General features: G+C 40.0%; 1 protein-coding gene across 3 annotated transcripts in view; it reads right to left on the bottom strand.

The window, feature by feature from the left end:
* LOC145998403 (NFX1-type zinc finger-containing protein 1-like) overlaps positions 1 to 22,617 on the bottom strand; it is a 155,738-nt gene that overhangs the window by 55,183 nt on the left and 77,938 nt on the right. The gene's annotated exons all lie outside the window — the stretch shown is intronic.

Here is a 22,617-nt window from a genome sequence, read left to right as displayed (position 1 = left end):
CAGTAACATTCCTTCTTCAGACACGATCAGAACGGGAACAACGGGCTGCAAACGCTATGCCTCCGTGTTGCTTAAGTCATCCAGCAATAACAAAGCACAACTGCCACAGCATTAACTCGTAGTGGAAACCACGCCATATGCAATCTACATGCAATCTAAAGAAGCCACATGTGGAAGCGGTATTACGTCTACAATACGATAATACCAGTTGTGATTTGTGTGGCAACTTATTGTAATTGTACAGGTACGTCAAAACTTTGTATTTGAACAGTGCTACGATAAGACAAAATTCCTTCTTGTGAACAGTGAATTTTTGTGTGGCCAGTAACTTTATACTCGTTCGCATAAGATGAGAATCTGCTTAGTAAACAGGGAACTACGTTTATTAGCACCCGTATGAACAGTACTTTTGCGTTCCCATTAACTCGTGGTATATTACAATTATCAGCAAGACAAACTGATTTAACTTATTTCGCGATAAACTTTTAGTAGTTGGCGATATCGCCGGAGTCACGTTTGAAATAATACTGCAACTTTAATGATAAAAAGTGGAGACGAGAAAAAGAAAATTGAATTTATTATTTCCATTGAACTTTTGTTACGTGATCTGAAGTAATAGTAAACGGACAGACGACTTGAATCATTAGTGCTCGATTGCATTATAAAATTGTCTCATGTGTTGAAAATTCATTACCAAAAGCAACAACGTAATAAAGGTTTTTTTCTCTATCCTATGTTTTCCTACACTAGTAGCATTAAGAGTTTAGATGAAATTAAATGTTTGAAATGAGCAACAAATAGTTGCAGGAGTAAAGTCTCAAGGCAAGCCTAGATACATTAAGATAATAGTATTTACAAGATAAAAGACTTAAATTGCATTTTCTATTACGCATTCTAGTCATTCCAAGAAGTGTTATGAAACTAATGTCAATTTGTAGTGTCGTTATCACGTGTAGACCCTTTGTACATAAATTTTGTCCACGTGAACGCATATGAACCAAAGAATATTGTGTATTAAACAAACGTGATTTTTGACACACACACACACACACACACACACACACACACACACACACACACACACACACACACACACACACACACACACACACACACACACACACACACACACCCAGCCCCCCCCCTGTTTTCCCACCCTCCATTAAGAGGAAGCTGGACTTTTCACGCCAAAGCGAGGAAGTTTTAAAAGTGCTCTGATTGGACTGAGATTTTTACACGTAATAGAGCTACTCCCGAGGATAGCGGGAATCTGGGTGTGGCTGCTATACACTCCATGGAAGTTGAGATATTGACAAAGAATGGGCGGACAAGCACAGCACCCCCAAGAGAGGAAGGTGCAAACTTAAGAGTATTGCGAGGAATCGTTATTCATTTGTTATTTCTTAGGTCACACACTGCGTTGACGAAACGTTATGTAAGAGGAAGCCACAAGCACCAAACCCCGAAGCGAGGAACCAACTAAACACAATAGTGTTCGTAAAACGTGAATAGAGAGGAACTACATGATGATTGGCGGTTGATTCGAAGCGCGCGCTGGTGTTTGACGGTCATAACTCGGCCCCCATTGGCTGCGCCAGCTGTCAGTAATCTGCCGTCGATCACGCCGCAACCCAAGCACTGCCCTCCATACCAAATCATATGGGAATAAATGTTGCAACAATGTGCGAGAGCGTCTCCGCGCCAAAAGGGGTGGAACAAGCTGGTTTCGGATGGCTTAGTAACGGTGCAAGCGGTACGACAGGCGAGGAACGTACGGTGGCCATTTTATACCTCGCGCAATTAGTCGACGTAAGGTGAAAGGAAATAAATGCAGGCCCGTAGCTAGAGGGGGGCAGGGGGGCAACTGCTCCCCCTGCGAAATGTACAGAACACATTCCTACCTGGTATTCTCACTAATCTTTACAATTATATCCTGTATTACTCTAGAAACATAACAAAGACACTTATTGATTTTGTGATTTAATGAGGTGTGTGGGAAATAAAAGGAAATAAATGGGGAGCTGTATCTTAGGGAGATAGACTAAATTGTGGTAGAATGAAAAATTACTTTTATAAAAACAATATATTTGAATTTTCATCACATGGACTTGTTACTTGTTTGGGTTAGTTCTTAACACCGCTTTATGCACAGAAAGGCTAATCGGGACTGGACCTACAGTTTAAAGTGGAAATCGAACCACCTTGCAATGTGCATCTACCACCACCATTGCATGGCATCAGATACTATTATTTCGATGGATATTGTGATGCGTTGGAGGCTGATCGCTGTTAGTATTGTCAGTTGGGATGTCTAGATAAAACTGTTTTAAAATATATCTTAATTCTGGACATTTAAGCCATGGTTGAATTTTCTTCACTTCCATTGGAACAGCGTTAAGTCATGTTGATATTTACTTATATTGATTTATTTAACATAAAATATGTGTACCGTCACGTTGACCTAGAAGATGATCAGATGAGAGAATGAATGAAATGTATATATGAAATACAGGGTGTTCCATTCGGTCTCGGCCCAGGAGAATCCTGATTTCGGACAGAAACCTAATTTCGAATTTCTCTTTTTCTGCATAACCACTAACCATTTGTAAGCTGCCACTTAGAGCGATTTGATTCAAGATAGTTTTCAAATCCGAACCTGTGCATGTGAGCAATATTTTCAAGGGTTCGAGACAGTATAGCCCTGTGTCTGGGTATTACACAAACTCTTGTCGAACGATGGAGAGGTGGTCTCGACACATTGATTGATTGATTTGCTTCATTTTACTTCGTTTCTTGTGCCACTTTTGGCTCATTTGAGAATATAGGGATGAGTGATGATATGATGAAATTAATAAAAGTAAAACATTCTCCTAAAGCCGACGCCACCAAAATAATCCAGTCAAGGTCACACCATCTACCTACAGTTTTTTAATAAGCAACAATTTCAACTGAAAGATTTATACGCGATCAAATAGAACGTAAATTATAGCTGTTGTCTACTCTTACGGCGGACGATCTATATGCTGGCAAGAAAGGTGGGAAGCGAGGAAAATTCAGCAGACCAACCCGGCCACAGTGTATGCGCCTAGACTTACGACGTCGCGGAAGGAGGTGCTTCACGCACCTCATACTACAGCAGCTTAACACAAGGCTGCTGCGCAGTGTTGCCAACAACTTGAACGTAAAGTCGCTAAAAGTCCTTAGAAAATCCGCTAGAAAGTCGCTAAATGAAATGTAAATGCTCTAGAAAAAGTCGCTAAATCAAATGTACTTTTAAAAAATAGCAAAAAGGTGAAAAAATCTAGTACTTGCCTATAAAAATATTTCCTCGTTGCAAGAACGTTGTTTATTATTTATGTGCACTTGGTTTTATGCAGACGAATGCATGCTGCACTGCAGCTGTCACCAAACCTTTTCATACATAATTCGGACAAGTGATTCACGGTTAGCAAAGAACAGTGTTCGGCAACGAATAAAGCTAAACCAGCTTCAGCACTAGAAGTATTTAAATTTTCCGGTTTGAACTGTTTTTCTGCTGTTTTGCAGAACAGAAGTAACCAGATCTGACTTTATGTTTCTGTGTTTCCGAAAGTTTTTTTTCAGATCAGTAGCTTTGGCATACAGATAGTTCTACTTTGAAGTACTTACAGTACGCTTTCGCCGTGTCACTATCGACAGGGGCCAACCATTTGTAGAGTTTTCCCCATTCCTTCCGGTAATGTTGCTTGTATTGCAGTTTTCCCATACTGGACACTACCCTGTCCTGGCCTGCGCACAAATCCACACACGAACTTTATAATTTACACTAGCACTTCCTTTGTCACCATACACTACACAAAAAACTACAATCTGAACCCACGCACGACGCGACCGCGAAGTCAAACGTTCTGTTTTATAATAACTGAGCCACAACGGAGCCAGGAGGAGTATCGGATAACAATGAGCTGTGAGCAGTGATGTTTACAAACATCACAAACCTTACTGGAAAAGGGGATAGGCTTTGCTTCGGTTTCTCTTTGCGCATCAGAAGCGAATTGCGAGGGTGTTTATTTATTTAATAACTATGAAACGTATTTAGACGTACCTACGCATATATTTTGCGAATTCTCCAGATTAGTTGCTACAGAGCACACGAAGTAGCCAGAAAAGTCGCTCGTCACTTTTTCACGTCTTTTGTCGCCAACTAGCATTACAAATCCGCCAGGTTTAGCGACTTCTCGCTAGAGTTGACAACACTGCTGCTGCGTTTCTTATCGCGCTGGGTTGGTCGCTTCCCCGATCCCCACTTCTCTTGGCAGAATGTAGAGCGCCCGCCGTAACATTAGACAAGAACTATAACTTGCATTCTAATTGATCACCTATACACTTTCATTGACAAAAGTTTGTAATAAAATATTCAAATTAATTTTGAAAACAAATAGGCTACAACGTTATTAGCGTAAAATGTCAGCTATATTTTATGGTTCATTTCAACGAATTTTGCTGCGCATTGATCTTGCGCGCTCGCTACTTGTGGCTTTTGCCAGGCTTCATTTACTTACTGCGGATGCAAATATTTCCCGTAATTCTACAAAACATTATATTCGTCTCTTCCACAGTAATAATCAACACACTCACTCTCTCTCTATCTCGGTAACAACGGCGGCAGACGATTAGTCATCTAGGAGTGCGGAAGGGGTACGGAATGAAATGTATGGAGTACGATGTTAAAAATATAGAATGCATGAAACCTTTAGCCACTACATCAAATACTAATCAACTTTTAGTATGTTTCTATGAAAATATGTCAATGAAAGTGAAGACTTCTGTAGGAACTAACTTAATTTTTGTATATATGTGTTATTTAGCATCGCTTTTCTGCCACTTTAGACCAAACAGGAAGATGAGGATGAATGATGATTAGATGACATTGATGAAGGGGAACTCAAAGCCGGGGCTCTAACCATTAAACTTCAGTGACAATATCAAAAGTCCACCACTTATTGGACTGTGCCATCGAGGAGGCACTTAATTTTTGCAAGTTTTTTTTTGCTTTTTACCACAGCCAAAAACCACATGCTATGAAATTCGAAACGAACAAAGCTTGTTCAAGGCTGGCCATGGTATACTATATTGTGTACAACGCTATAAGTTACAATCATAAAGAACTAAGTGTTGTTTTTATCAACAATACTCAAAAAAGAAAATATACTCACACTAAGCTACAGGTAATTATCGAAAGCGACAAAAAAAGAAGAAACAATTCTTAACAACAATGCTGACGGAAAAGATACAGCAGCCGCTGATCTTTGTAGAGACCGCATTGAAGCAAATGTAGCTTTCTAAATTTTTCGTTGTCTGCAAGATTCTTGAAAATCTTATTAACCTTTGCAATGATTATTTTATTTTGCTTCCTAGTGTCCTTTCGGGACGCTTCACTTCCACCTGCTAATGTTCCACACGTAAGATGCTGCTCCTCAATCCTCAATACTCAGTGGCGACGACTGGGTTCCAAAACCAGGGGGCAAGATACCAAAACTGGGGGGGGGGGGCAAAAACAGTATATTTCCTTTTGTAGATAAGATTTAGCATAGTGTGAGGGCAAGATTGCGAGAAGTGAGGGGGCAACTGCCCCCCCTCGCCCCCTCCTAATCGCAGCTACTGTACTAATACTAAATAGATAACCAAATAGCGCTTTCACAAAACAACATCGAAAACGAAACCAACCGCAAACGTACGGTCACGGACACTTTATGATTTATTTGAAAGTCAATGGTATTGTTATAATCCAGAAGTGTCCCTGACTGTACAAGGTGCAAAGTGTCAACTGAGCAGCTTAGAACAAGCGAGGCAACCCTAGAGGGCCAGGGGTGTGGAGGAGGCAAGGGGATACTCTGAAAGCGAGTGTCCTTGACTAGACTATAATTGGCGTCAGCTTTAGTAAAGTGTAATATCACTCATTTAGAATTCATGAATACCTAAAAAAATAGTTGTTCAAACAATGATGAAGTAACTCTCTTTGTAAACAAGAATTACAGGCTGTATTATCGATGTATATAAATGCCTGAATTATTGACAATTCATTTATATTTTGCATGAAAAGTGTTCACAATTTAGATTCCCTGCTGTCAAAAACTCTTCGCCACAAAAAGGTAAAAAAGGTAAAGTGCTCCCCTGTGCTTAGCACCACGCCATGAAGGCGTATAGGGGGTGTGGGGGTAACGCCCCACACTTTCTTGATCCGGTCGTGAGTGGGGGTGATGTGATCAGCATTACGCCCCTGACCGCCTTTACCCCCAGGGTTTCCCCCAGGTTCCCATGTTATTCGACGCTGGGTGGGCGCCGGGGCCGCTTCCATCGTTAGAAAAGTTCCCGGATTTGAACCGGCAGGGGATCGAACCCGGGACCTTTAGCATGGTTGTCAGATGCGTTACCGACTGAGCCACCGCGCCACAAATAGGCACAACAAAAATGTTAATTAAATGAATTTCACTGTTTTAATGCGACGTAATACCCAGAAAAGAATATTCCCTCTTGTTTCTCTGCACCTGATTTTTATTTCACTAGCGTAATTGCTGCATATATCAGAGAAGTAGCCTCTTGATTTTTTTTCCAGAATAATACACGAGCTTAATACATCCCGTGGCGTAACAATTCTGCACATGGTCTACAAAGATGTCAACGGAAAGTTTAAAGCTTGATGAAAACCTTTTATAGGAGTGTCTTCTCGACATCTGCGACATCAAAGCGTTAAAAATGATAAATAGAAAAAAAAATCGACTTTGGTAGTTTTTGTTCCTTTTGTGCGGTCCTGGAAGACAATATGTGTAGTCATACTTAAAGCCCGCTTATTTCTCTTTCGGTGGAGCCCTATTTCAAAGCCGCGGGTTTAGCTGCTTGCACATAACGTCCATTCCAGTGATAACTTGCACTTCTCCAGCATTCAGCATCCCAAGTTGACCACCGCCTGGAATTTCAGGATGGGCTTCAGGACTGTTGATATGTTGTTTTGACATCAAATAGAACAGATGTATAAATTTTCAGATTCACACAATTTTTGCAAGATTAAAACCTAAATTGACGGTCTAAAATGGAAAGTTAGTCTCCTTGGATGCCCCAGTCGTTACAAAGCTATCAAGGAGCACTTATTGGCGCGAAAGAAGAATCCCTTTAATTTTATTTTTTATTTTGTGCGAGACATGAGAGTGTATACGTAGTTGTGTTTGTACCATTGTACACTCGTAAATGCATTCTCATCGTCACCCCAAGAGATAAAAAACAACGAAAATAACTGAAGAAAAAGAGAGTGAGTGTCGAGAAGTTTCGACCTTTACAATCGTTGAGGACACGGTGCAACCTAAAAAGATCAATATTGTTAATTGTGTACATTACCTTGTTTTTGCTGATCGCTGATTAAATTGTTTTTTACATACTTGTAAAATATTCATTGCATATTGAAAACACTTGTTTTGTAAAAATAAAACCAATCGAACGCAGGCTTAGGGTTGTCCGACCTGTGATTGCATGCTGTAACTGCTGTTGGCGTAAGTGAAGAGATTCCTTCCTAGAGTTTTCTCACTAGCCACTGGACTAACTGTGATCCTATATATTTTATACCCTTAGTCCCTTACCGTTGGAAAGAAGTATGCACACAAAATTACAAAGCAATTCGAACTTTCAGGATTCGTGATTTTGTTTATTTCCCTTCGCTCTTGTGCCAGGATGAGTGGCGATACAATTAAATTGATGAAGGGACACTCCTCACACACCCATGACGAGGCCGCGGGATTCGAAAGCCGAGACCCATGGCGACGTAGCGTGCTGTGCTAACCATCATCCGCCACGAAGGCCAGCCTTTCAGGATACGTCCATTACAGTGTGGCGAAGGGGTTTAAACTTTCACGTTTAAAGGTAGGTTCCTGTCGCCAGGAAAGAGATGAGCATTTAAGAAATGTTTTCTTTCACCCATCCTACTGGTATATATCATTGTTGCAGTTTAGTGTTGCTATGCGAAGGCAAACTTCCCTCAGGGCAGAAGAATTCAGACAAGATTTTAGGTGAAAAGGGGGCGGCGCCAGGGGTGCGCGAGTGAGTGCTTGCGCACCCTTTAATTTTCTTCCGCACCCCCTTCAGCACACCCTACGTTCAACTGATAACACTAACATTAATATGTAATATTATGTCATGTCATATTGAACGCCGAATGATAGGTTATTATTGTATGCAACAGGCAAGCACTGAAAGAGGTACCAATACTTTTCTGTACTTGCGGCAGAATTTGTAAAGATCAGCGGTCGTTTTTCTTCTTTCGTCAGCATTGTTGTTATCAATTTTTTCTTCTTTTGTTTCTTAAGTGGTCTGTTAGTGGTTTTTGATAATTGCCTATAGCTTAATGTGAGTTATGTTTTTTTTCTTTTTTGCATTGTTCATAAACTGTTTGTTTTCCGCCTACTTGTTCTTCCTTCCACTGGAGCAAAAAATTCAGGTGCTTTTAAAATATCACCTCACCAGGTCGTGCTCTGGAAATTATTTAATGCGAGTTGTAACATGAAGGGTAGTTTTCTTCTTAATACGTTCTATGTATTTGTTCCACGAAAAATGTCCAGTAAACGTACCATTTCAAGCTTTTTCAAAGACTGTTACGAAGAGGCCCAATGTTCACGAAGAAATTTTACAGTTCGTTGTTGGGGATAGTGCTGCGGATGGGATTTTAAAGATGACACAGTTCCTGTGCCCTTCGCGTTTTGTCTTGTGGCAGACGGTGCCTTCATTGGTTACATTGAGAAGGTTCAAAAATTGTCTTTTTAAGGGCAGGATGGATTTATTTTGTATTTCACTACTTTGTTCAACGTGTATCTGAATGTTTACACTGCATGGTATGACCACTTTCTTGGAGTAGAAGACTTAATACATATCATCATGGACGTCCAGGGGGAGGGCACAGGGTGGGGGGTAGCATCCCTGGAAAATGAATGTCAGTCTTAAGTTATATACTTCACACATATATTTTAATTTCACTCAGTAATTTATGTTAATCAGTAGCGGCGATTAGGGATGCAGTTGCCCTCCGCTTTTTGCTATTTTTGCCCCTGAACTGTGCTAAACCTTTATCTACCAAGGGAAAGTAAACTGTCCTTATCCCTCCCCTCCCCTCCACAGTATTGGCAACGGGCTCCCTCAGTTTTGACAGGTTGCATGCGTGTTTCATGTTTTCCTTATTTTCAGAATCGCACCCCCTAACTTTATTTCTGCAACCCTTCAGCAACCCTAGATGAATCATTCTGGCGCCGCCGTTGGTGAAAAGGAATCGAAACTGCAGAGATATTTGAAGATACAGTCGTTGCATATTAAAATCAAGCTGAATGGAGGCATGAATTATCAGTTTTTCATAATTACATATTTCAAACTTCTTACTTGGGAAAACCGTATTTTCTTCATAAAGTTTTGTGATCGTGTTTTAGTTTTTCCTTGGATAAATGGAAATTTTTCATAATGCAAAGGGAAATTATACTTTCCACTTTTTAAAACATTTGTTTGTTTTCTAAGTAACAATTTACGGAGTTCCGTGATTAATAATGTAATGAAATCCGATTGCTCGTGTTCCCATCATCGCGGTTATCAGCTTAAAATGAGTTTGAGTTTTTGTTTTCAGTCCACTTTATGCACAGAAAGTCTAATCAGGTCTAGTCTTACAGTTTAAAGTGGTATCCGAAACAGCATGTATCGAACTCAGAACCTCCTGATTACAAGGTGACGACGTTACCACTGCGCCATCGGGAGAGGTCTTGGCTTAAAATTCGAAAGATTCTTTGGTAAAGGAAACATTCTCTCTTTCAATTTTTCATGTCCATGCCTATGTGCGCAATTTAAATGTAAGTACAGAGAAGTTCCCAATGTTTCCTTTTCTCTCTACAAGCTACTCGTGAAGAAAAATATAAAAACCATTAACGTAAATAGTCATTTACAATTTTGAGAACGCTTTTACATGACTAATTGCATGATATGCTTACAAAATTTCAAGGTTGTATAAATCAGTTTGATTTATGTTAATTGTGTGATTGACAAAAATCAGTGTTTCATGTCAGTTTTAAAATAAAAGAAATATACAATAATGCACATAAGTAATTTGTGGATATCAGAATCACTTTTGGTGAAAATACATTAATTTCTTAATTTCAATAGTTTTTTACTTAAAGTAGGCTTAAAATCAAACTTAAACAAAGAAACAATTTCGAGGGAAAATTAAGTGGACAAATTATATGTACTCATGGAGTTAAATTCGTAAGAGTTATGAATGCAGCACTAGCCCCCCTCCCCCCCGCCTTCTCAACAGATGCATAAAATCAGCTTAAATGTGAACTCCTTGGCGTTGCAAGGTGTTTTTTCGTGAAACGTCCTCTCCCTAATTAATTAACTGCCATATTAATGCTAAACTTCGTCACACCTTTTGCACTACTCAAATACTCTGGGTTTTGAGATATTGCATGAAATAGAAAGACGCAAACATTTGCACCGCACCACAGTGACAATGATTCATGGCTTCCTTTGTAACTAGATTTCTCGGAGACATTAGCTGCCACACAACAATCGTAATATAACCCCCCACCTATGCTGTTATTGAAGAGTTTGGCTGGTTGTTTCCATCGCGGCTTCTCACCTTTGATCAAAGCCTTGCCGCCTGAAAGTCCCCCTCCCTTGTTTTATCTGATCAAGCTACAGCCAGGGCATTTGAAGCAGTGTTTGTTTTTCGTTACGTGTACTTCGTCTGTGGGCTGCATAGGAGTGCGCAGACACTCCGATTAAGGGGGAGGGGGGGCAAAAGCCTTGATGAAAATCCAGTCGGGGAAATTAAAACCTCATTCTATATCAAGGGTCCATAACCAGGTTTTTTAAGGGGTGGGGGAGATCCTAAAATGTGGAACAAAGAGAAGGGCCGAAAATGCAGTTGGATTAGTTGAGTTGGATTATTTTACGTCATTTTTCTGCCACTTTTGGCTAATCATGTAATCGTGACGATGCGGATGATTGATGATATGATGAAATTGATGAAAAACACTTACAAAGAACACTCATGTCCAGACCGGGATTCGAACCTGGCGTCAGAGCGTGATACGCTAGCCACTCTGCCACGGTGGTAGGCGAAAAGCTGTTGGAGTATTATAGCTCTTTTCAGTTCTTACGTCGTCCGCTCTAGAAGCTGGCAGGGGAAGTGGGGAGCGGGGAACGTGCCGCTGACCAACCAGAGAACAGACCACCTAGCGGTGGAGCCGAGAGTTACGCAGTTTCGGGAGGAAACTGCAGCGCTAACTTCGTTCTGCACGTTGCTGTGTTGCCAATTCACCGCGTTGCTGATGATATTTTGCCCCAGTGTTGATTCCTGTTTGTTATGAGCGGGATGTAGGAATAACATACGTCGGAGTAATTGTTGTCGCGTCGTGTGTTACCTAACTGCATTGTTTCTTCGATAAACGTGTATGTGGCATGTGATGTGACGTTTATTTGTACTCTCGTTGTTCCATAGGGAGCTTTGTGCTTATTAACGCAGTAAGCATAGGCGCCGACTTCATGGGGCTTTGGGGGCTTGAGACCCGCCAATGTTAACGATGGGGGGGGGGGGGCAGAGCCCCCCAAATAATTTTGCTTAAGAGTTCTAATGTATTATTTTGCTTCTCTTGTCAAGTTTACTCTGAATTGTGCCACATGAACTTAACTTAAAATACACATTTGAAATGTTCTAGACTAGACCATCACCTTTGGAGGGCTGAGACCGCTAAACCATCAACTTAGGGCGGGCTGTGACCAGAGAAAACAAAAACACATGACTTATTACTATATACTAAGTATATAATTATGAGTATTGTTAAAATTTTTACTAAAAAAAAGTTTCAAAAGACGATGTGCATGAACTAGGGTAGTGGATGGGACGTTCGGGCTACATGACATTCAGAACGAGATCATTGATATATTAGGAAGATCTGTTTTGCGCTCCTTGGTAGCAGATATTAAAAGTCGAGAATATTTTGCTATTATGGTTGACGAAACTTGTGACATATCCATCCGTTGACAATCAATATTCTGCATTCGAACTGTGAATAAAAATTTTGATATTTTTGAGGAATTCATGGGCTTTTATGAGATTCCGAACACTGAGGGCAAAACTTAAAAAAGGGAGAGAGTGAGTCATTGATTAATTTATTTCAGTGATCAGAGCCCCCCTAATAATTTTGACAAGTCGGCGCCCTGGCAGTAAGTATCGTACGATGGTGAACAGGAAAGAGGGTAGTTTATAGCCAAGGCAGGAAAATAATCAGTAGGGTTCATGGATATTATCAAAAGGAAGCAGAAAACAGTGGTCCCTTGGTAAGTGTGCACAAAGTGCAACAGAGTGTGTTGGAAGCTTTTGGAGTGAGTACGCGAACTGTGCAGCGTATTGTTAGGGAAGGCAAAGACAGTCTTGAGGCGTCGGGTTCCACGTCATTTGAATCACCGCACAAACGAATCAAAAGGAACAGTATCACAAAGACAATCGACGGTTGCGATAAAGATATAACAAGAAGAATTATCCTCGGGTATTATGTAAAGGGCGAATATCCAACACTGAACAAGTTTTCGTTGATTTGCATACACAAATAAGCTTTCAGTGGGGAGTTTCGTCGTTATGGAGGATACTGAAGTATATGGGGTTAAAGTACAAAAAGAGCAATGACGGTAGACGATTTCTGATGGAGAGAGCCGATATAGTTACAGCCAGAGTAACGTTTTTGCGAAAAATGGATCTTCTAAACAATAAGGAACCTTTGCCCTATATAGGTATTTCATTTAGATGAAACGTACATACATCAGAATTACGCTCCAACGAGAAACTGGCAAAATAAAGAGGGTACATGGGGTTTAATAGTGCCCGTGGGTAAAGGTGGGCGCATTATTGTTTGTCACGTAGGTTCCAGTCACACTGGTTTTCTACAGTAATGTAAATTAGTTTTCAGTGGTTTTTGCAGTTTTTAGATCCGCTTGACGAAAGGAACATCAAAGACGCAGTGATTGTAATGGACAATGCTAGCTACCATTCGGTACAGTTGGAAAGAATTCCTACAACGTATACACTTGATATCCCACACTTAACGGTATTCTACTGACCACAAGATGGGGATAATATGCATTCTCAGGCCATACGCGAACAATGGGACGTCTGTATTTCATGTTTCTTTCGATTTCAACTCCCTTTCCCGCTACTCTGGCAACGCTGCAGTCTCCCTCTCTAACCGGCCTGTCTCGTTGCGCTGGATAGGTCGTTTCCCCGCTCTCCACTTCCCCTGCCAGCTTCTTGAGCGCACGCCGTAACAACTGAAAAGAGCTATAGATGTGACCAGCAATGCTATGGTGGTATTGCAAGGAGATATATAATTGTAGAGTTGCAATTATGATCCAAAGTAACGGGAAAAAATTAAGTCATCTCCCAACCTGACAATAAACAGCACAGTCGCTCACATTCAAAGTCTGTCACACAGCGTACAACTGAGTGATTATTTTTGCACTCAATTCTCAGAAGTATTCTTATAGTACGTTCCTCCGCAAACTGTGTTTTCAATTTTCCATTAATTTTCTTACATCAGCACCATTGAACAACCATGATAATTCTAGGTTTTGATAATAATATATTTATAAATTTAATTATGCGCATTATAGTGGAACCACAAGCAAAAAAACCTGCGCAGAAGCACATCGCGCCGGCGGGTGCAAGAAAGAGCAGGGGGAAGCAACATTCGCGCTAGCTCACGTCAGCGTTGCCAGGCCTTTTGATTTCTCGGGAGAATTCCTTAATAAACTATTGCTATGGAACCTCCAACGGCCAGCTTAAAAACACGTTTCCTGCTCATCTTACTTGAACATGAAGGGGAGATGTGGAGTGGAACTCCACTTAGCCGTGAAAAGTGCTGTTTGAACTGTGAAATTATGTCAAACGCTACTCAATTGTGGTAGGACATTATTTTATTACTTGTAGTATATTACTATTTTAGATGGCTGTATTTTATCCCACCCTAAACTCTATTTCTATTTTAGTTATTTTACGTCGCTTTTGTGCCTCTACGGGTAAGTACGACAATATGGATGAATGAAAAACTAATATAATAGATGATGTGATACAAACACAGTGAAAGGTCCTTGCCTTACGAGGTAGAAACACTGACTTCTTAGCGTGGGCAAATTATGTTATACATGTATGTGTTTGTGGGTGTGTGTGTGTGTATATATCTAGGATGGTGGTACCCTAGCATAAGCGTTGATATCTTGAATTATTGAGGAAGACATGCTGTCTAATTCACCAAATATATTTCACATACGTAATGCATTTTCTCATTATGGTGCAGGACGCGTGCCCACCCCTATCGATAGCTGTACACCGAACACCAGCAGAAGGCAAACTGATTTGTTATTGTTAGCATTCGACTTGAAAGATTGTGGAAAATCGCCGACAACGAAAGGCGGCACGTTAGCTTCATCTGTGAACACAACTTTCTAACATTTCCTGTCATAAAAATTCCTCGCGATAATAGAGGCATCGCAAACCCCTTGTGTCGGTGCTGAGAAAGGGCAAATTTGAGGGTCTTTCCAGGCACCCTCTAACCGGAAAATGCGGAAGAGATGAAAGATGTTGGTCGGTTCACTCGGGCGGTTTACTTTCTTTTGTTTGAAACATGTCCACTCCTGAAATGGAGATCTTCGGTATATTTTCGCCAAACACAGGGTGCTGGGTTTAGCACCATTGTTACAAAAGTATCTGTGACGTTTACACCGTAAACAATGCGCGCCACTCGCCTTCACCCCCCCCCCCCCCCAGTGTGCACGACTATGCCGCCCCTCCGCCCCCAAGAACGTCCTTCATCCGCTACTATTAGATCAACGGATTTTGTAGCAGATCTTCTGGTTTCCCAAGGAACAATCTCCCAAATTTTTCAAATCTTACCTGGCAACACTGCGCCGAACACCGATAACGGCAGGGAAGTTGCGCGAACGCTTTGGACGGAAGGTTTTTTTCCTTGTGGTCGAGCTATAGCAATGATTCTTCAATGCCCTTATAATAATTAACAAAAATCAGTGTGTCTGAATGAAATTATGTGTGAAATACATATAATATAAGGTGGACAATCATTTTACAGTGGGGCGTTGGCCTGCCTTGCTCCTCTTTCCGGACGTCAATGGTGCCGGTGATTGGATGCCAAAACTTGGGGGTGCAAGGAAAGTTTACTTTCTCTTAGTAGACAAGGCTTAGCTCCAAGAGGCAATGTTCCGGGTGCAAAAAGTAGAGGGGCAACTGCCCCCTTGTCCACTAATCGTTGCCACTGATCTGCAGAATTTTAGAAAAAATAATGTACATGTCGCATTTGACGTAGTATCAGAATCATTCAACCACCTAAGTATGAAGGAGTGCTAAAAACAAGATATTTTCCGGAATGTTAATGACAATAAATTTGTTAGAGGATAAAGTGGGAAAGTCCAATTACATAGTAAATAACGTAATTGCTTGGAACTCTCATTGACATGAAGATATTTCATTTTTCTTTAGTAGTATAATATTGTCGATAAGATTCCTCTACACTAAATTTCTAATTGGCAGTATTAAGGGACAACTGCCCCTCCTATGGTGGGCTGTATTCTTGAGATTTGTTTTACAAATTTATACCACACATAACTAGGGCCCGGGACTTTATTGTTATAAGTTATAACATATTTTTTATTTGGCATCGAATCGAATACTCATCTACGCTTATCTGATGAAAATCAGCCGAAATAGACAAACTTGACAAGGCATATTTTAACATATTTTACCAATTTCGCGTCTTTACAACGTATTTCTTCAATTTTCTCATAAGAAGACATATTTCTGTATAATTTCGTAATTGTCTTGCACATAATCGGTTATTTTATAATTTATTCTTCGTACCTTTAACGCAACGGATAGTTTATATTATCGATGGAAGTATAATTAAATTAAGGACAAAGAAATTAAAAGAAGATGCGGTTTTTTTCTTTCCAACTAATACAGAACAATAATACCCCCACCCCGATTTTTTTTATCCTCGGCAGTTGATAGCCGTGCGAACATTATTGAGGAAAGAATGTACTCTGTCATTGTTGTGCATGCACAAGACTCACAGTAAACAAGTGTCAATTGTTCTCGTTTGTTTACCTTTTTCTCGCTTCTCACAACAATCAGTCAAAAGCAAAAATAGCATTCTGTACATTACAGCCCCTTCTCTATCGGCAATCGAGTACAGGAGTTTCAAGATATTTTTCGTTGGAGCCAGTGTGTATACCAGTGTCCTGCGTTGATATAGACAATTGGGGTAGCAATCAGTGGCGTGCCCAGGGAGGTTGTTGTGGGTCATAATCCCCCTCCCCCCTTTAGGGTCCAGTATTCCTAAAACTAGAACGTCAAAGAAAAGAAAGGATTGCAAAATGAGGAAGGACTACTGAAAAGAAGCGCGTGTTAATCCCACCCACTTTCGAAAATCCACATGTTGATTTGACTATTAAGCCAGAGATCCCGGGTTCGAACCCTTACTTTGCCATGGGTGTTATTTGTGTTTGTTCCATCATCAATTTTATCGTACCATCTTGACGATTAGCCAAAAGTGTAGGAAAAGCGAAGTAAAACAAACCAAATTAAACAATCAATCAATGATTTGATTTATGCTACTTAGCGTGGCTGTCACATTGGGTTAATCGCGAAGATGGTACAATACAATTAATGAAGAGACAAACACAAAAACCACACATGCCGATGTAGGGGTTCGAACCCGCCACTCCTGGTGTCATAGCGTGCAGTGATAACCACTCCCCCGCGGTTGGTTGATTTGGTGTTTAAGTCCACTTTATGTACATAAAAGCTAATCGGGACTGGACCCACAGTTTAAAGTGGGATCCGAACCACTATGTTCCTCCACCTGGTACCGATCCGGGGCACTTGCACTCCTCCACGGAGGTCCGCCGACAACAAGGATGAGTGGAAAGCTCTAACTATTCGGATACTTGGGTATCGGTAAAGCAAACTGTATATTTACTCAGTGGTACGTAAATTTCAATTGGATTTTTGAAACACCGTATTTGTATATGATTAACGTTTTTCCAAAAAAAATTGCATTGTTTGATTTCCCTAATTTCTCCATCTCACGATCTCGTCACTGAAGGATCCGGGCTCGAGCCCTGGCCTGTGCATGAGTGTTCCTTTGTAACCACTTCTCATCCGTTTAATTTAATCAACATTCATCGTCATGGCAGAAGTTAGGCAAAGTGATGGAAAACCAACGCTAAAGAAAGGAAAAGAAAATACAAATAATTTCCTCCCAGTGCATCTGCAGGGCACTGTGAAATCAGGAGTCCAGAGTTCTCTGTTTATGATTGTCCCTCGTGCAATCACTTCCATAAGCTCGTTAGCTACTTATCGCCATTAAATCTATACAGCTAGAAAAAATGATGGAAGGTGGCAAAAATTAAATATATTAGAGGGGATGAACAGTTAACAAAACATACTTTTTTGTAGTTTCTTCAAAAATATTCATTTATCTTTTTTAGTTCTGGGATACATTTTTCATTCCAAATTATTTCAGTATTCACTGCAGAGTACAACATCTACGAACAAGAATGCGCGCTCGTCACGGGTTCGAATCCCGGCCTGAATTGTTCTTTGTGAGGTCCCTTCATCAATTTCATTATATCATCACTCATCCTCATTTTCGCGATAACGAAATGTGGCAGAAAGGTGAAGTAAAATAAACCAAACCAACAACAACAATTAGAATGCAAGTTTACTTGCCCAAATTAATACATTCGTATTTATGATTGTTTAGCTTACCCATTTTTTATTGTAGGCCAAATTATTTGTATATTTAAATAAAACTCTACTAAAACGAAAGCGAGAGAGAGCGTGAGCAAATATTTGTTATTTAATCATTCTATATTCCATATTTGAAAAAAAGAAAAGAAACCATAACACTTTTGTCTTCACATAATACAAGTACGTTCCCATTCATATACAAATAAAACTACGTACATCCCATATTATACATAATACTAATACATATTGAACAACGTTTAAAAGGTTGTGTAAATACAGAGAACATAAGTACTGCAGAAAATTTTCCCGTGAGTTCTTTAGAGGATTTACAAAGGAATCGAAGGGAAACCAATCCCCTATCTGTCCTATAGGAGATAGACTAGAGGACCTGAAACCACGGACTTTCAACCATTGGAGAGGGCGGCGAGGGGGCAAGGGAGGTACAGGCAGAAATCTTGTCTTTCCCTTCGGCCGGTTGTCTATACCTGGATCTGGTAAGGCGGAAGAAGAGCCAGCTAGGGTATCCAGCCTTGCCAGCTGATCACAACGAGGGACTAGAAGCGCGTGTAAAGAAGTGTTGCATATGAACTGAGGCTTCAAGATAATAAATATTGTGATTTGAAAATAATTAGAGACGTGAGATTGATTGATCTATCTCTGCTAGACTAGCTACACCTCAGTGCACGTCACTGGTGTATACTCTGTCCTGGCTTAGAATAATTGTAGTGATCCTCACGATATTTCCTATATTTTCCCACCACATTCTTCGGTTAAAGGAATTCTGTCTTTATTTAATACCCCACCTTAATCCATCTTCTCCGAATTATGAGAAATTTAAAAGTACTGTTGTGCATATATTTAGTTTTACAGGGAATATTTCTGCATTTTCTAACATTTTACATTTTTTATGACATAATTACATACATATTTTACAGTATTATAGGACGTAAAGTCCTGGACCCTACACATAACACATGCCCTAAGCTCTTGTTCTCCCTTATTTGCATAATGACGATATGACCACGAGCAGTGTTAATAATATAGAACACTGACAAGTATCAAATTGAAAATCTAATAGATTATTATGAGCAGTAATTAAGTTGTGAGAATTCTTTAAGGGTATGCTGTAATTATGAAAATCTTTGTTTTGTTAAATGCTGGGACTTTATTTCTAAAATATAATATCAATACGAGACAAATTGCTGAGTGGTCTTGAGCTCCACAGTTGGCGCCACTGAGGTAAATCGTACCTGGGCAATTCCGTTGAAGATTTTTCACCTATTTGATGTTCTTACGTACGAGCAACACTCCAGTACAAAACAAATTTTCGTACATGTACGTTCAAAGGAAATAAAATCAGCTACTCAAAATTCATGGTAATGTAGTAAAAAGTCCTGGAAATATAGAAACTTTTTTTTTCATCTATCCTTTCATATCATATTTATCGAGAAGTTACCTCAAAGACACTGGGGTCACCTATCCAGAGGTAGCTTCTCTCACAGACCCCTTACAAAAGCACTGAACGGATCAATGCTCTTCTTCTTTTCATTTTCATATTATTTCCTAATTCCATCTACAAGAAAGAATGCTTTTAATCTTCTAGTGTCATTAGTGTGCCAGAGCAGGTGTTGGTTGGGCCATCCATACCTCTCATCCCTTTGCCACAGCATTCCTTTAAAATGAAGGCATCAGCCTCCCTTATGAAAATCCTTGACATACCACTCTATGGGGTACAGAAAAAGTTTGACAAGCAAACCCGTGAATTGCTTTAAAGAAAATGCAAGGGGGTGGGGGTCGAGATACATGTACATTTGATTCCAAAGTGAAGTTATTTATATTCAGACAGAAACACGTATATTGCTGGGTGGTTTATGCTTGATTGTTGTAATTTGTATTCTTCCGAGTTGCTGTTTTCCCTTTTTTAGCTTAATAGCGATGATTGGATGGAATTTATGATGAGGCATGCCGGAATTAGTACTAGACTCCTGTGTAATAGGTCGTGAGTTGATTACTGAAAATACTTCTCCACCAGAAGCGGTAAATCTACTATTGGAAAGGTTGACGTATCTTCATAAAAATACATTCACAGTACCATTTATACACGATTTGTATGTTATGAAACGAGTGAATTATGGACAAATAATGATTGCTTATTTAAATCATAGCTTAATCTTATGTACTCGAGGTGGACCAATCGTGAGGCTGTTACGCTGCCACGCGGGGCACACGGATTTGATTTCCAAGTTGGGCGATCTCCAAGTCAATGTTTGTGTCCGTTATATGCACAAATGGGTTATTCGAGACGGGGTTACAGTTTAAAGTGCTATCCCAACCACTGTGTGGCTCTATGGAGAATCGAGACGTATTTGTTCTGCTTGCAATTTTTAACCTGGCAGGACGCACGCTGTGTAATTTTAATTGTTTTAAAGCTTGTACTTAGTAATACCTTTATTGAGTAATTTAATTTTATTAATTTTGAACATTTGAATGGAATCACACAATTGATAAAAACGAGAAAAAAATAACATGTTGAAACACCAAACTGAAACGTGTGAGCATGCGTTGGGTTAAATTTATCCAGGCAGTTTCTAAGATCCTGCTAACTAACGAAGTAACTCAATGGGCCATATTATCGGTTAAGTCACTGGCAGACTGCTGCATTTGGAACGCTTTTTCTCCTTATGCTATACCATTCGAGCTAGATCGCAAGGCAGGGTCGGCTTTAGGGCGGTGCAAACGGTGCCACCGCACCGAGGAGGTATAGCTGTGGTGGCGCGTCAGTTAAGATTAATTTGAATATTGTGTTGCCTCTGCACTAAAACCATCCTTTCTGATATATTTTGCGATATGACGGAATACTTCCTAATTTCGCATGTCATATTTGTAGGAGACAGAGACAGACGCAAGGGGCTGATGGTATTGCAGCATCCCTAAATCCATGAACGAAAAAATAAAAATGTGGGAAATGTTTGAGAGATCATACGTATTTTTTTTGCTCACTACACTCGCAATACAAATGTTTCCAGACGGATCATACCAAGTTTATACTTAGGCCTATTACTTTGAAAATATTGGTGCATTATCAAACTAATGTTGTTTTTGGTTTGCAAATAAACATATTTGCCAAAAGAAAAAATCGTTCTTTTAGACATCATCAAATGTTTCTGCTTGGGGTCTCGGGTTTGATACGCGGTGGAGGCATAAAATGGCTCGAATCCCACTTCAAGCTGTAGGTCCAGTCCCAATTAGCCATACTGGTATAAAGTGGACTTAAAACACCAACTCAATAAATCAATCAAATGTTTCTTCTCTTAAAACTAATTCCGACAGAACTGGAAGATTTTTCTTCCTAAAATTGATGTGTGGCGCCGAATTCTTTTCTGATCGGGGCCCAGGAGTGCTCACAAGGGAGATTCATGGCGTGCCTGAGTCATGGGGATATTTAGGGGGACAAGATTCTATAGTTTAGCTACCAATTATACATATCTTCACACAAAAATGTGGGGATCGTTTCGTTTGATTCACTTGTTATTGATTTTTAGTTATGGTTGTTATTATGTACAGTTTTTCTACCTACCTGTGGGTGATCACGGCGATGGGATAGAAATGAAACACCCCCTCTTATGCCTTTAGAATCGGTTTGCAAGGGTGGGGGACATGCTGTTCTCATTAATACAAGGTTAGTGAAGCAAACAAACTAACAATGGCAGTGAGACTCAGCAGTTTTGTACGTTTTATGTTAGCAAACATGAAAGTGAGCCGTGCCTTTTCTTTCTTGTGTCTTTTAATTTCAACTGGATCCTGATATCCGGTTCTGATTTTCGGTTCCGGATACCCGATTTTTATTTTCATACCAGATCCGAATCAACAGTTCTAAATTCAGATGTAGATAATTATGCATCTCCCATTTTTTGTTGTATTTTCTTTATACTACTTACGATACTCGTACGTTATGCTTCTAAATTGAGCATAGAAATGAGAGAAGAGAAAATAGAGTTGTCATGGTTTTCTCTTCGTCCTATTGTTCGCAAAGTTAGCATATAATTACCGGGAAAAGCAACTTTAGAAGTAAATAATAAACCTGTTACATTTACGTACCTAAAAAGTAACAGAGTTGCAGTTATTCCCTTTGGAAGGTAACTTCGTTACAGTTAGGTACTCGATGAATGTAAGTATTAGTTGCAAACGGCGGCATTAGAAGTAACGAATGGAATTACTTTGAAGCACTGACCCATCTCCTATTATTTACTTACGTACATAGTCTAATCTTCACCTTCCCGTTGCAAATTTCAAACACTTCTGCCTTATAGTGTAAACTAACTAACTAACTCTCTAGCCTTCTTAAACCCGAAGGTTCATGGCTGCAGCAACACAGGCCTTCCATCTGTCCTCATCTTGAGCAAGATCTATATACTCTTTTCCATCCCTACCGATTTCCTTTAGGTCTATCTCAACGTTCTCCCTCCATCTTCGTCTTGGCCTTCCTACAGGTCTCTTACCATCAGGTTTCCCAACAAGAATCCAATAAACTCCTCTTTCCTCTCTTATAGTGTAAAAAATATAATAAAATTAAAGTTAAATTGTAAGCAAGAAATGCCATCTATCCCCACGTGAAATCACACATTCCAGTTTGGTACCTTTCTTGAGGTTACTTTTTAAAAATTGTAAATAAGCGAACATTACACAAGAATGAACCCACCACGACAACTAGCGCCCCCCCAATCTTACGACCCTTTGCCTCACAGAGGGTGGTATTGATTATTTTGGGCATCACTACTCGAGCAATATGGTTTACCATTGGA

The sequence above is a fragment of the Lepisma saccharinum genome, chromosome 1 (assembly GCF_977018435.1).
Source record: "Lepisma saccharinum chromosome 1, izLepSacc3.1, whole genome shotgun sequence".
NCBI classification, from domain to species: domain Eukaryota; kingdom Metazoa; phylum Arthropoda; class Insecta; order Zygentoma; family Lepismatidae; genus Lepisma; species Lepisma saccharinum.
This window is presented reverse-complemented; position numbering and strand designations above follow the sequence as displayed.